Genomic DNA, 14,013 nt, shown 5'->3' with positions numbered 1-14,013 from the left:
TATTCAGTCACCAGTCGATGGACGTTTAGATTGTTTCCAGTTTGGGGCTGCTGTGAAATGCCCTGTGTGCATCGTTCTGTTCTCTTTAGTAGAGGCCCAAGGTCGATCCTGGGCTGCATGGTGATTCTATGTTGTAACTTTTTGAGAAACTGCCAAACTATTTTCCACAGTTGCTGTGCCATTTTACCTCCCCCTCTGCAGTGTGCGACGATGCTCCTTTCTCCTTTTGTTATTGTCCATCTTATTTATTACAGCTGTTCTAGGGGGTGAAATGTTATCTCATTGTGGTTTTAATTTGCATTTATTTATTGACAAACGGTGTTGAGTATCTTTTCATGTGCTGGTTAATCATTCTTAGATCTTTGGTGAATTCCATTCAGATCTTTTGTCTAGTTTTTGAAGGGACTGTTTGTCTTATTAATATTGAGTTGTAAGAGATGCAAGTCCTTTACTGGATAAATGTTTTTTCAAGTGTTTTCTTCTAATCTGTTGCTTCTCTTTTCCTTTTCTTTCTTTTTTTTTTAAGGATTGGCATCTGTGCTAACAACTGTTGCCAATCTTTTTTTTTTTTTTCCTTCTGCTTTATCTCCCCAAACCTCCCCTGTACACAGTTGTATATCTTAGTTGCAGGTCCTTCTAGTTGTGGGACGCCACCTCAACGTGGCCTGACGAGCGGTGCCATGGCGCACCCGGGATCCGAACCCTGGGCCGCCACAGCGGAGTGCGTGAACTTAACCACTCGGCCACGGAGCTGGCCCATCTTTTCCCTTTCTTACTGGTGTCTTTTGAAGTGCAAAAGGCTTGAATTTTGATGAAGTCCAATTTACCATTTTTTTTCTTTTATGGACCATACTTCTGGCGTTGTATCTATGAAATCTTTGCCTAAACTAACATCTTGAAAACTTTCTCCTGTGTTTTTTTCTAAAAGTGCTATTGTTTTAGCTTTTAGATATAAGTATATGATCCATTTTGAGTTAATTTTTGTGTGAGGTGAGTGTCTAAGTTGATGTTTTGCATGTGGATACCCAGTTGTCCCAGCACCATTTGTGGAACAGACCACCCTTTTCCCAGGGAACCGCCTTCCCGCCCCTTCCCCAGGGAACTGCCTTCCCACCCTTGTCAAAATTCAATTGAATATAAATATAAGGATTTATTTCTGGGCTCTCATTTGTATTCCATTTATCTAAAGGTCTATCCTTATGTCAGTACCACATTGTACTTGATACCTCTAGCTTTGTAGTAAGTTTAAAATTGGGAAGCGAATGTCCTACAACTTCTTTTTCACAATTGTGTTGGCTATTCTAGGTGTTTTGCATTTCCATACATATTTTAGGATCTGTGTGTCAATTTCTGCAAAGAAATAGCCTGTTGCAATTTTGATGGAGATTGCATTGAATCTACAGATCAATTTGGAGAAAACTGCCCTCTTAACAACATTGACAAGGATTGTTAAGGATTAAGTGTTCCAATCTTTGAACGTGGACTGTTCCTTCATTTATTTAGATCTTCTCTTATTTTTCTCATCAGAGTCTTGTTATTTTCAGTGTACAGGTCTTGCACTTTTGTTAAATTTACTCAAGTATTTTTTTCTTTAATGCTATTGTGTATGGAGTTGTATCTTAATTTCACTTTCATTTTTTAAAATTATTTTTTACTGGGGTATAATTGACATAACATTATATTCGTTTTAGATGTCCAACATAATGATTTGATATTTGTATACTTTGTAAAGTGATCACGTCAGTAAGACTAGTTAACATTGGTCGCCATTCAAAGTTACAGAACATTTTTTACCTTGTGACTGAATTGCATTTTGAAGTTGTCCTTTACTCGTATGTAGAAATACAGTTGATTTTTGTACATTAATCTTGTATCATGCAACCTTGCTGTACTTATTAGTTTTAATGGTTTTTTAGTGAATGTTTAGGATTTTATATTTTCTGTAGAAAATCATTTCATCTGCAAATGGAGATAGTGTCACTTCCTCCTTTTCAATCTGAATGCTTTTAATTTCTTTTTTCTTGACTGGTTGCTCTGGTTAAAACTTCCAATACGATGTTGATAAAAAGAGGCCGAGTGGAAGCCTTGCTGGTTCCTGATCTTAAGCGAAGCCATGCAGCCTTCACTGTTAAGGCTGATGCTTGCTGTAGGCTTTCACAGCAGCTCTTGATCAGGCTGAGGATGTCCCCTTCCATCCCAAGTTTGCGAAAAGTTCTTGCCTTGAATAAGTCTTGGATTTTTTAAAAATTACATTTTCCATTTTATTTCTTTCCCTGAGGATAGTTTTTCTTGATAATGTTGGATTTTGTCAAATGCTTTTTCTGCATCTATTGAGATGATCATTTGTTTTTTATCCTTCATTGTATTAATATGGTATATTACATAGATTGATTTTTGGATATTAACCTTAGATTCCTAAGATAAGTCCCACTTGGTCATAGTGTATAGTATTTTTATATGTTGTCGGATTCTGTTTGCTAACATTTTATTGAGGATTTTTGCATCTATACTCATGGACAGTAGTGGTCTGTAGTTTTTTTTCTTGTCATGCTTTTTTGTGGCTTTGGCATCAGGGTGATACCAGCCTAATAAATGAATGGGGAAGTGTTTATTCTTCCTCTATATTTTGGAAGAATTTTTGCAGTATTTGCATTATTTCATATTTAAATGCTTGATAAAATTCACCAGTGAAGCCATTTGGGCCTAGGGCTTTCTTTTTTGTGGGAACAATATGTAATTATTAATTCAACTTCTTGTTATAGGTTTATTCACATTTTCTGTATCTTCTGGAGTCAGCATTGGTAATTTGTGACTTTCTAGGAATTTCTTCATTTTATCTACAGTGTCAAATTTGTTGGTATAGAGTTTTTTATAATATTCCCTCATAACTGTCTTAATTTCTGAGGGGTCAGTGGTAAAGTCCTCTCTTTCATTCCTAATTTTCCCTGTCTGCATGTTTTTTATTGGTTGGCCTAAGAGTTTGTCAGTTTGTTGACCCATTCAAGAACCAACTTTTGGTTTTATTGATTTTTTCCATTGTTTTTCTGTTTTCTATTTTATTCATTTCTACCCTAATGTTTATTATTTTCTCTCTCTTTGACTTCAGTTCGGTTTTCTCTTCATGGATTTTTAAGGTAGAAGATTAAATTATTTATTTTGACATGTTTCTTTTATTTTCTAATGTAGCTGTTTAAGGCTATAAATTACCCTCAAAGAAATGATGTGGGGTCGGTGAGCCAAGGAGTTGAAAGAAAGATTTCTTGGACTCTCAAGGTCTGGCAGTAGTGCTCTTTTATTTAGAGAATAGTATGGAATAGCATGGGGACAGGACCCATGGGCAGTCAGAGCTGCTGCGTGGGGACAGGACCCATGGGCAGGCAAAGCTGCTGCCGGCATGTTTCTGCTGCCGCTTCTGCTGCAAACATGGGTGGAGAGTAAGGCTAAATTTAAGGCATAGGTATGTGAGTTATCTCTTTACAAGACAAAAAAAGTTAAAATGGTACCAGTTGCCGGTAGGGTCTGGCCATTGGGCGGTCCCACAACTTTTAGATAAGAATCAAACCGGATTGAGTAAATGGCAGAAGTCGCTGCTTAAATATTATCCTCAGCCAAAGACAAAGGAGGATTTGGGGGGGTCAGGTACATGAGGTTGCCAGACAGTAAACAACTTAAGTTCTTGCCTTCTGCATTGAGAGTTTCCAGAGATAAGGCCATCCCCCCTTCCTCCTGACGCAGAGAGGGAGGCATGGAGATTTCCTTCACAAATGCAACTGTCTCTGATCAAAGGACAAGCAAATTCCACTCCTCGGAGCCTGCTTCTCATCTGCAATTTTAAAATTAACCAGCCTAAAATCCTCATCAGTACCACTTGAGTGCATTTCATAAATTTTCCTGTGTTGTCTTTTTATTTTTATTCAGATCCAAATACTTTCTAACTTCCCTTGTTATTTCCTTTTTAATCCTTGGATTATTTATAAATGTATTGTTTAATTTTCAAGTAGTTATGGATTTCTATGATTGGAATGAGTTTTAAGGAAGAGTAAACGGTCCCCACTCAGGTGTCCAGTAGAAGTAAAGCAGGATATCGGTAGGAAAGCACCTATAGGTTTCAGCAATGCGGAGGGAATTGGTGACCTCCCAAAGAATGTGTAGTTTTCACAGTTGTACTTATAGGACATAATAAAATGCCAGATGTATAGCATAATAAAATACCAAAATACTCCAGGAATTACACTGCAAGCAGAAAAGAAATAATCCCAGAAAAATGGCCTGGTATAAATAAAGGTATGGTAAATAAATAAGTTCATATACATGTAGGTATATCCAAAGGAAAGAATGTCTTATAGAAAGTGACATAGTAGTGTCTACCTAATGAAGTTAAAAAATAAATATTTGAAATGTTGAACCACAGTGGTATGTAGATAAGAGGATGAAGATTAGAGCTAAAGTCCTATAGTTGAGTTTTTGTTTAATTTGCTTTGTTAATTACCCGCACTAGTTTGTAAACACTAGTAGAGTATATAAATTATGAATCAGCAGAGGAAAAATAATTGGAATAAGAGAGAAATAATTAACTCAAGTACTCTAAAGGCAAGAAAAGAAAAAAAGAAATATGCAAAAAATGTTGCAAATAGAAATAAAAAGATGATAGAAACAAGTCCAAATATATGCATAATAATAATTGTTAATTCACTAAACATAAAAAGTAGAAGACAGATATTGTCAAATTGTCAGATCAAATAATAATAGCAATGATAAGGATAGCAATAGTGACAATAATAATAATAAATCCAGTGATACTCATTTAAAAAAAGACTCATCTAAAACATAAGGGCATAGAAATTTCAAAAATAAAATGTATATAAAGATCAGGCAAATACTAACTAAAAAAGCTGATATACCATACTGATATCAGACAAAGTAAACTTTAAGACTTAAAAAAACTAGTTATTAAGAGTATTACAATATAATAAAAATGTACAATCCATGAGAAAGATATAAAAATTCTATAATGTATGCATTTAATAAAATTAATATTTTATATTTATTCAAACATTATATATATTAAAGCACACCAAATACATTTTATAAACTTGGCTTCTTTTGTTCAATATTAAAATTTTGAGATTGTTGTGCATTAATTTTTGTGCCTGCATTTTATTTTATGATATGTAAAACCCCAATTGTTTGAACCATCCTACTGCTGATGGACTTTACAAAGCAAAAGTTGATAGAACTTTAGAGTAAAAGTGACAAATCATCTATGATACTGCAATTTTTGTACCATTGCTTTCAATCACTGATTGGTCAAACAGACAAATATAAAGATACAGAACATTTAAGTAACACAATTAATAAATATGATCAAATGAACATACACAGAATTCTGCAATCAACAATTGGAGAATAAACAATCTTTATAAGACCATTTGGAACATTTATAAAAAGTTAGCCAAAAAAGCAAATCTCAACAAACTTCAAAGGATAAGTCTTCTACAGACCTTGCTTTGTGATCATACCACACTTAAGATAGAAATTAATAAAATTAATAGTTAATTTATTCTTAAATTATAAAAATTATTTTGATTTACTCTGGGGAACTTGGGCATGCAAATTATCTTCCCTGGGTCTCAGTGTATCTAACCAGAAAAATGGGAGCAGCATGTCCACTTCTCTGTGGGAATGCTGTGGGACTTAGTGGAGCAGTGCTTACACAATGATTTGCTGATGTAAATGACCCCAAAAGTGCATTATATTAGTTGTAGGAAGTTTGCAAAGTACCTAGCCCCTCTGACAAAAATGAGCTTTGAAAAGGGCAGGCTATGAATATTGTAAAAAAAAGAATCTAAAGATAAAATTGGGACTCAAACATTTTCAGGGTAATAAAGAAAATGTTGTCACCTGAGAAGACTTATGAAACACTTTGCTTACTCCCTGAGGGAAGCAGTAAATGTAAACCCTACTGTAAGGTGCAGCTCAATGGGATACGTCTTTGTGTCACAGGGAAAGTTGGCTTTAATTCAGAGCCACCTGAGACAAAGAAGGAAGCCACCAAAAGATTTGAAGCGAGAGAGGATGGAGTGCCAAGGCCTGCTGCTCAGAGACAGAAACCACAAGGGTGGCTCCAGTTGAAAGGTTTATAGAAAACCACAGTGAGATGCCACTTCACACCCACTAAGATGGGTATAATTAAAAAGACATAACAATAAGTGTTGGTGAGGATGTGGAGAAATTAGAACTCTCCTACATTTCTGGTGGGACTATGAAGTGGTACAATTGCTCTGGAAAACATTCTGGCAGTTCCTCAAAATATTAATAGCAAAATTAGGTTAAAATAAATAAGCAGATATATATCTATAAAATGAAATTACACTTAAAAATAACACAGGTACAAGATATCAATGGAAATAAAAAACACAGAAATAAATGAAGATATTTAAATAACTGAAGAGTTGCTGAATATTAACGTTGTGTCCAAACTAAGAATTTAAAAGAATAAAACAAAATAATTCAAAATAAAACAAGTAAGTATATAATAAAGATAAAAGAAGAAAACAGAGTCTCAATAAAGAGAATCAACAAAGCCAAAAGTTTGTTCCTTGCTTGGTAAAATGGAACTCTCCCCACAAAAATATAATTTACTAGAATGACTCAAAAAGGAGAGAGACTGACCTAATAAAGGAATTGAAGTAGCAGTTAAAATCTTCCCACAAAAGGAGCTTTAAACCTGAGTTCTACAAAAATTCAAGGAGGAGATCATTTCAATGTTATAAAACTCTCCTTGAGAAAGGAAAGAGGGAATGCTCCCAACACATTGTACGAAGCCAGTATAGCCTTGCTACCGAAGCCAACAAGGACAGCAAGAATTTATTATTAGGCCTATTTCACTAAAAAACATAGATGCAAATTTCGAAAACAAAATGCATACAATTGAATATGATCATGCACAAAATTATTGCACATGACCAAAGTAAGCTTATTGTACCAGTGTAATGATAGCAAATATTATTAACTGCATGAACAGATTTAAGGACAAAAAATATATATGATAGTTTCCAGGTTTGGAGAATGAGAGTTTGTGAAAAATAATTTTTAAAAAAACAACTAAAATTAGAGTCAGGAGGGGGACGGCCTGCAGGAGAAGCTCTCACATTATCACTTACCGTTTGAATGCACTTGCCGCTGTTTGCATGCTCCAAGGGAAGAAGCGTGCCTTGCGCTCCCACGCAGGAAGAAGTCTACTATCCGTGGGGAAGATTTCCCTTGTCTAGCAACACCGTAGCCCATGTACAACCCAGTACAGAAGCAGCTCAACTCACGAAAAGCTGTTGCCACTCTGCACTCCTACTTTCCCCAACTAACTTTGGTTTAGAACAGCCCCTCCCAACTCCCCTCCTTTCTCTATAAAAGCAAACTCCCCTCTTTTGTTCTCTGGATTTGCCTGTGGTCCACTATAGCTTGCATTCCCAAATTGCAATTCCTCTGGCTATTCCTGAATGAACTCATTTTGCTGGTAAGATAACTTGCTATTTTATTTTTAAAGTTGGCAAGTTGATAATTAAATGCCCATTTATGATAAAAACTCTGAGAATCTAGGAAGAGAAGGGAATATTTTTAACCAAAGAGCATCTAAAATGCCCTCAAAATTTTCTCAATGGCATAAAGGTGAAAGCTTTCACTATGAAATGTGTAAAAGAACAAAGTTTTCCATTATCACCATTATAATTCAAGTCCTGGCTACGGCTATAAGTCCTGAGCAAAGAAAATAAAAACATAAAGATTGGAAAGGAGGAAGTAAAACTCATTATTTGTAAAGGACATACTTGTCTGTGTAAAACCTTTTCAAAATACACAAATTATTAGAAATAATAACTGAAGCTGCATATAACCTTAATATAAAAAGCAACCGCATTTATTTTTAACAGCTTTTTAATTGTGAACTACAATAAACATAAGAAAATGTATTGAACATAAGTTACAGCAAAAGGAATTAGTACAAGGTGAATATCCAACAACCACAGTGTAGGCTCAGTAATAGAGCATGGTCAGCCCACCCAAGGACCCCTGCTTCCTGCTGCTTTTTAGTCATAACTTCCTTCATCTATCAAAAATTAACCACTGTCCGGATTTTATGATAACCACTTGCTTATTTTGATTTTTACTTTCATCACCTAAATGTGTAGTTTCCATTTACTTGAACTTATTTGTATCCATATAAAAAGATTTGCAAAAAATTAATGCACAATGAACAAGGTAAGTTTATTGTACTAATGTAATGATGGTAAATATTATTAACCGCATGAGCAGATTTAAGGGAAGAAATATGTATAACTCTCTACATGCCTGACTGTGGTGGCTAGGACCTCCAGGATGCTTCTCAACAGAAATGGTCATAACAAACATCCAAGTCTCGTTTCCAATCTCAAAAGGAGTCACAATTTCACTATTCAGTATAATGTTTATAGTAGTTTTTCTCAGATACTCCTTACCAAATGAGAGAAGTTTCTTTTAATTTTAGTACAAAAATTTTCAAACAGAGCAAAATAAGAACTTTATAGTGTCCTCCATATGCCCATGTGAAAATAAAATAAACCTCATTTAAAATGGTGTCAGGAAGCCCTGAAGGGAGGCTTCACACTACTGCTCGCTATGCCTTGCCGACCCCAACAGGAAGAAGCCTGCCTTGCATTTCCCGATGGAAAGAAGCTCCCTTTACAGACCCTAGCAGAAGAAGGAAGGTTTTCTCCTTGCCCAGCAACAACCCAGCCAATGAGAAACTGCCGCAACCCAGCCAATGAGAAACTGCTGCAACCCAGCCAATGAGAAACTGCCGCAACCCAGCCAATGAGAAACTGCCACAACCCAGCCAATGAGAAACTGCTGCAACCCAGCCAATGAGAAACTGCCGCAACCCAGCCAATGAGAAACTGCTGCAACCCAGCCAATGAGAAACTGCCACAAGCCAGCCAATGAGAAACTGCCACAAGCCAGCCAATGAGAAACTCCCGCAAGCCAGCCAATGAGAAACTGCTGCAACCCAGCCAGTGAGAACCCGCTGCATTCAGCCAAGACAGCCGTCACCGCCCTGAACTCTTGGTCTCCTGCGATGGACTTTTGTTCAAAGCAACCCCGCCTCTCCCCAGTTCCGTTTTCCTCCATAAAAGTGGCCTCTCTCCTTTCTTCTCCAGACTTGCCTGTGGTTTGCCACAGTTTGCGTGTCCCAGTTGTATTTCCTCTGATATTCCCAAATAAACTCATTATGCTGGTAAGGTAACTGGCTATTTTACTTGTGAGGTCGACACCTATATATCATAATTCATTTGCCTGTCACATAATTGAGCGATTGTCAACATCCGGCACACTGTCAGTTGCTAATCCCACACCCCACCCTTCACCCCTCGGCACTAGGCTCTGGCCTTTGCTGCTCCGCACTTGGATGCAGTTTTTCTCCAAAGACTCTTGGCACCTTTTTGTGAAGAGTGATATATAGAGGACACATCCTAGGTGCTGGGGGGGGTCTCGTTACTATTGGATTGTTACTGCTCTGTGCCTTTTCAGAGTAGAGGTAGGCTATGTCTTTTTTTAAATAAGAAAAAAGAAATCACAAGTTCATATTTGAGATTTTAAAGTCAATTTTGACATTATCAGATTTTATTCACTTTTTAATTTTATAATCTAACATTTTTCTTACAATGAAAAATTATTCCTAACAACATCAAGATATTTACCTGAAGTATTACAATCGGTTCCAAACAGTATTAAAATATGTACCTACTTGCTTTATTTTATAATGACATAAAAGTGTTTTAAAAATGAAAATACCAATACCACTTCAAACAATAAGACTAATGAATAATGTTTAAAATATTTCTGGGGCTGGCACAGTGGTGTAGCAGATAGGGTCACACACTCTGCTTTGGTGGCCCAGGGTTCACAGGTTTGGATACTGGGCATGGACCAAGCACCGTTGGTCAAGCCATACTGTGGCAGGAATCCCACCTAAAATAGGGGAAGATTGACAACAGATGTTTGCTCAGGGCCAATCTTCCTCAAACACACAGACAGCACACACACAGAAATATATATATATATATATTTTTTTTTTTTTGAGGAAGATTAGCCCGGAGCTAACATCTGCCGCCAGTCCTCCTCTTTTTGCTGAGGAAGACTGGCCCTGAGCTAACATTTGTGCCCATCTTCCTCTGTTTTATATGTGGGACACCTGCCACCGCATGGCTTGACAAGCAGTGCATAGGTCCACACCTGGGATCCAAACCGGTGAACCCTGGGCTGCTGAAGCGGAACGTGCAAACTTAACTGCTGGCCACTGGGCCAGGCCCCCAAAATATATACATATTTTTTTGAAGTCCTTTCTTCTTAGAAGATGTTAGACTAGCGAGGTACTGTCTCAAAGTGTAAAGATGTGCTGTCTGTATTCTAAACTGACTTGAATAGGCCTTTTTTGTGTGTGTAGTCATGATACCAACTTGATAAAAATTAGGTTCATTTGCTTCAGTTTTTTCCCCCAAACTTTAAGAATTTGATTGTTTTCATTTTTCATATAATTTAATATTTTGACTGTTTATAACATAGAACTAATTCTAAAGTCAAAACTACATAAGATTTATTCAGAGGCATCACGCTTCCATTCTTGTTCCCTCCACTCTGATCTCTCTCTCTCTCAGTTTACGGTAGCCATTTTTATTAGCTTATTATTCTGGCAGTTTCTTTTTCCAAAAATAAGCAAATATGCATATATATTCTTATCCTACTTGCCACTTTTCCTGCAAAAAGTGATATTATATACACTGTTTTGCATCTTTCTTATTTCAATTAAAAATATATCCTGGAAATCAATCCATATGAATTTTCTGAGGCTTTCTTAATTCCTTCTTCAGGTGCATGCTACATATTCCATTGTGTGGTTGTAAAGTCATTCATTTAACAAGGTTGAGTTTGTTTCAAATATTTTGCTTTTACAAATAATGCTATCAGGAATAACCTTGTGCATATGCCATCTCTTATTTTTGCCAGGGTATCTTTGGGATAAAACCTCAGAAATAGAAGAACTGGGTGAAATTATAAATTGAAAGTAATTTTGTGAGAGAGTGAAATTCTCCTCATAGGGCCTTTATAATTTTGCATCCTCCCTAGCGATGTGTAAGTGTACTTGTTTCTCTACAGCCTGGCCAATAGCATTTAATGTCAGATCTTTCTTTTTCCAGTGTGATGAGTGAAAAATACTTTCCTACTGTAGTTTGAATTTTCATTTCTCTAATCATGAGTAAGTTTAAGCATTTTTTCATATATTCATGGGCCATTTGTACTTTTTCTATGAAATATTTATTTTACCCACTTTTTCCTAATATGTCGTTAAGTTTTTCCTCTCAGTTTTCAGGAGCTCTTTATATATTGTGGACATCAGCCCTTTGTATTATAGAGTGAAAATATTTATCCCAGTTTCTCATTTGTGCTTACACTCTACTTATGGTTCTGTATGAATGCAAAAGTTTGTTGTGATGTTTTAAGTTTTACATGGATGGATTTATCAATATTCTAAAGGAGTTTCTGGATTTTGAGTAAGGTTTCCCACGTTTTCCACTAGTACGCGTATTTTTTGTTTATACTTAGATTTATTTATTTACTTTATTTTTTCCAACTTTATTGAGGTATGACTGACAAATAAAAATTGTATATATTTAAGGTGTACAATGTGATTTTTCATACAGTATACATTGTGAAATGGTTGTAACAATCAAGCTAAATAACATACCCGTCACCTCACATAGTTGTCTTTGTGTGTGTGTGGTCAGAACACTCGAGATCTTCTCTCTTAACAAATTTCAAGTATCCACACGTGATTATTGACTACAGTCACCATGCCGTACGGTAAGGTCTTTAGAATTTATTCATCTTATAGCTGAATGTTGATCAACATCTCCCCATTTTCCACAGTCCCCAACCCCTGGAAGCCACCATTTTGCATTCTGTTACTATGTGTTTGACCTTATTAGATTCCAAATACAAGTGAGATCATGCGGAATTTCTGTTTCTGTGCCTGGCTTATTTCCCTTAGCACAACGTCCTCTGGGTTTATCCATCTTGTTGCAAATGGCAGGATTTCCTTCATTTTGGAGACTAAGTAATATTCAGCATGGAAGTACAGATATCTATTTAAGATAGTAATTTTATTTCCTTTGGATATACAGGATTGCTGGATCATATGGTAGTTCTATTTTTTTTTTTGAGGAAGATTAGCCCTGAGCTAACATCTGCTACCAATCCTCCTCTTTTTGCTGAGGAAGATTGGCCCTGAGCTAACATCTGTGCGCCCATCTTCGTCTACTTTATATACAGGATGCCTGCCACAGCATGGCTTGATAAGCGGCGTGTAGGTCCACACCTGGGATCCGAACTGGTGAGCCCCGGGCTGCCGAAGTGGAAGGTGCAAGCTTAACAGCTTAACAGTTAGTTCTATTTGTAATTTTTTGAAGAACCTCTATACTATTTTCTGTAGTGGCTGTACGAATTTACATTCCCACCAAGTGTGTAAGGGTTCCCTTTTCTCCACATCCTTGCCAACACTTATCTTTTGACTTTTTGATAATAGCCACCCTAACAGGTGTGAGGTGATATTGCATTGTGGTTTTGATTTGCATTTCCTTGATGATTAATGATGTTGAGCACTTTTTCATATACCTATTAGACTTTTGTACGTCTACTTTGGAAAAATGTCTATTCAGGTTCTTTGCTGATTTTTAAATTGAGTTATTTGGGTTTTTTGCTATTGAGTTGTATGAGTTCCTTATATATTTAGGATATTAATCCAGTATCAAAGAAATGCTTTGCAAATATTTTGTCCAATTCCATAGGTTGCTTTTTCATTTTTTAATGGTTTCTTGTGCTGTACAGAAACATTTTAGTTTGCTGGAGCTCCATATGTTTATTTCTGCTTTTATTTTCTGTGCTTTTGGTGTCAAATACAAAAAAATCACTTCCAAGACCAATGTCGAAGAGCTTTTCCCCCGTGTTTTCTTTAGGAGTTTAATGCTTTCAGGTCTTAAGTCTCTAATCCATTTGGAGTTTATTTTTGTGTATCCTCTTAAGAAAAGCGTACAACTTCATTCTTTTACATGTGATATCCAGGTTTCCCAACACCATTTATTGAAGAGACTATCATTTTCCCATTGAGTATTCTTGATGCCTTTGTCAAAAACTAGTTGACCGTGTAAGTATGGGTTTATTTCTGGGCTCTCACTTCTATTCCATGAGTCCATATGTCTATTTTTATGCTAGTACCATATTGTTTGATGACTTTGTAGTATAATTTGAAATCAGGTAGTGTGATGCCTCCAGCTGTGTTCCTGCTCAAAACTGACTTAGTATTCAGGGTCTTTTGTGGTTCCATATGAATTTTAAGATTTTTCCTATTTCTCCGAAAAATGCCTGTGGAATTTGGATATGGGTTGCGTTGCACCTGTAGATCGTTCTGGGTGGTATGGATATTTTAACGATATTAGTTCTTCCAATTCATGAACGTGGGGTATCTTTCTGTGTCTTCTTCCAGTTCTTTCATCAGTGTTATATAGTTTTCAGTGTACAGATTTTTCCACTCCTTAGTGAAGTTTATTCCTAGATATTTAATTGTTTTTCATGCTGCTATAAGTGGGATTGTTTTATTTTTCAGGTATTTCATTGTTACTGTATAACAATGCAATAGATTTTCTCATGTTTATTTTGTATCCTGCAACTTTACTGTATTTGTTTACTAATTCTAACAGTTTTTTGATGTAGTCTTTAGGGTTTTCTGTGCATAAAATCATGACATCTTCAAACAAAGACACTTTTATTTCTTCCTTTCTGTTTTGATTGCCTTTTATTCCTTTTTCTTGCCTAATTGTTCTAGTTAGTACTGTGTTGAATAGGAGTGGTAAGAGTGGGCACCCTTGTCTTGTTTTTTATTTTAGAGGAAAAGTCTTCAACCTTTTGCTGTTGAGTACAATGTCAGCTGTG

This window comes from Equus caballus, chromosome 14 (genome assembly GCF_041296265.1).
Source record: "Equus caballus isolate H_3958 breed thoroughbred chromosome 14, TB-T2T, whole genome shotgun sequence".
Lineage (NCBI taxonomy): Eukaryota > Metazoa > Chordata > Mammalia > Perissodactyla > Equidae > Equus > Equus caballus.
This window is presented reverse-complemented; position numbering follows the sequence as displayed.